We start from the raw sequence: 2,989 nt of genomic DNA on the forward strand, positions 1-2,989 counted from the left end.
CAAAAATTACAAATCAACAAACACGCGGCATATGAATATTTGTTTATGATTCTTGATTTAGTAATTCCTCCAAAATAACATTTATTTGATGTAAAACTAATGACTATATACAATAAAGGAGTCTTTTTTACTTGAGACCCTAATCAACTTATCAGTGTGGACGTTTTAGCTCGTGAGGTGCAGTCACACTAATTACTCTAATAAGTTATTACTCACCCAATTTGTAATTACTTCAGACTTGTACTATAATAGCCCTACAGTAATATTAGTCACAGATAATAATAAAGTAGCAAAGAGTAAATGCATGCGACAGGAATACAATAATCATTATTGGTAAAACATTATTTTATAACAGTTACTTTTCTTAACGTTTTCAGTATTTCGTCAATTTAATATGAATTAATGGGGAATTTATCAAAGTAAAGAAGGATGGTCAATAATATATATATCCAACTCCCCCTCCCCGGTACTGGTATTTTGTAAATAGGGGGGGGGGAGAATTAACTTCCTTATACAACATAAATCAATTAAGCAGATCAAAACTTTTGATTTGAACATTATTAAACATTATTAACTCCCCCTCCCCGGTACTGGTATTTTGTAAATAGGGGGGGGGGGAGAATTAACTTCCTTATACAACATAAATCAATTAAGCAGATCAAAACTTTTGATTTGAACATTATTAATCAGACTACAACTTCCTTTAGCCAACATTTAATTTACAACATAAAAATACCCTGGCGGTATGAAATTAAACGAAAAAATAACAACAAAAAGGAAACATTTTACAAATACAGGATATAAAAAACAGAATTACAACGACAGAAAATAGTTACTTATAAATCCTGCAGCTAAAAACAAAAGTGAAAATTTGTAAAATGGTAATTGATGTCAATTCCCAAGGTTGCTAGAAAAAAGTCCGGTATATTTTTATAGAAATATGTGGGTATTTGTTTGAACACGCGCGCGCGTGTGGGGGGGAGGGGAGGGTATTTTTATATTTAATATTCTGTAATTTGAAAAAAACATGACCTTTTTTTATTATCACTGATAGGATTTTTATCTGTCTTTCTTCGTTTATAAATTTATTATCTATGTATCTACGCTTTTTTTAATTCATAAAAATAGACAACCAGAAACCTTGATCTAATTCAAGTTTTTAAAGGTTTTGTGTTTTTTTATCGTTTATAAATATAGTTTGAGTTTAGCTCTGTCCACTTTTTTATATAGCTGATTTGGCCGGGGGGGGGGTCGTGTTTTAAACGAAATTCCTTAGTACAGGTTCTTCGTTTGTAGGCACATGTTATTTTCATGAAATAATAATCTTGAGAATTTTTCAGTTAAACAAATGTGGTATTTATAAATTTACATACTCGATCGATTAAGGAAAACCGGTTTTGTGTGCGTGCAGGTATTTAAAAATTCCATTCAGTAATCATACTCTTACGGATAAAATACCCAAACTGACTATGTGTCAACTGTTCGTTGAATTTAAAAATCGGATAAGAAAAATAGTTTTTTATGTCTGTGCCTTTATTTAGGTGTTGAGATGGTAAGAGCAAGACTTTCTTAACACCAGTTTATTAATAGATTAGACAGACACATTCTCTGCCAGTGAAAGAAAGTTCACAGGCGCGCGTTTTGCCCCCTTTTCACTCATAATGATTTATTGACCTTAAGGTACTAAACGTCTTCGTTTTGTCTAATCAGAACAATCCAAACATTTTCCGATTAATTATTTTTTTCTTTTCTGATCCACATCAAGATGTCGGGCTGACTCGTGTGGCAGGTGTTAATATTAATAAAAACAAAAGTACGCAGCCAAATGTTACATTGACTGGCCACTATAATAAGACTGACACCTAGTGTTAGGTTGGAACACTTTTTATCGCATAATACTCTGAACTTGGTGTGGCAAATATTCTGCAAGATGATGGAAGTTTTTTTTTTATTATTTAGAAATCATTTTATCTTTCATTTGCCAAGCAGTATGGTCTGTAACTGGTTCAGATGTCGATAAAAGATTACGATGATAAATGCGACGTGTAAATTCATTTCAAAAATCCTCAATTGGATTGAAATGTGGTGATTATGCTGGCCAAAAAGGATTTTGTGAAGTCACTATCTTGCTCTTCCAGCCATTTTCGGATATTACCCACTCGGTGGATTTTTACGTTATGGCCATGAGAGAGCTCACTCAGTCCGTCAGGATAGAAATGTAGGCCTGTGGGGTGTATATGATACGCAACAATATTAGGGGCCCTGAATGTTATTCATCCTTCAAAAAAAAAATCAACTCCATGCGAAGATAATATTCCCTAAATCGTTATATATGTCCAGCGTTTTGTAGCGTCATAACACGGTGAAATAGGGTTATTTATCATATTTGGTTTTACCCATTACTCTACATCACACGTATCCAGTCATTCATTGTTCCCATTACTCTACATCATACGCTTCCAGTAATGCATAGTTCCCATTACTCCACATCACACGCTTCCCGTCATTCATAGTTCCCATTATTCCACATCACACGCTTCCCGTCATTCATAGTTCCCATTACTCCACATCACACGCTTCCAGTCATTCATAGTTCCCATTATTCCACATCACACGCTTCCCGTCATTCATAGTTCCCATTACTCCACATCACACGCTTCCCGTCATTCATTGTTCCCATTACTCCACATCATAGCTTCCAGTCATGCATAGTTCCCATTACTCCACATCACACGCTTCCTATCATTCATAGTTCCCATTACTCCACATCACACGCTTCCAGTCATGCATAGTTCCCATTACTCCACATCACACGCTTCCCGTCATTCATAGTTCCCATTACTCCACATCACACGCTTCCAGTCATTCATTGTTCCCATTACTCAACATCACACGCTTCCAGTCATTCATTGTTCCCATTACTCCACATCACACGCGTCCAGACATAGCATAGTTCCCATTACTCCACATCATACGCTTCCGTCATTCA

This window comes from Limulus polyphemus, unplaced genomic scaffold, assembly GCF_000517525.1.
Source record: "Limulus polyphemus unplaced genomic scaffold, Limulus_polyphemus-2.1.2 Scaffold1061, whole genome shotgun sequence".
NCBI lineage: Eukaryota > Metazoa > Arthropoda > Merostomata > Xiphosura > Limulidae > Limulus > Limulus polyphemus.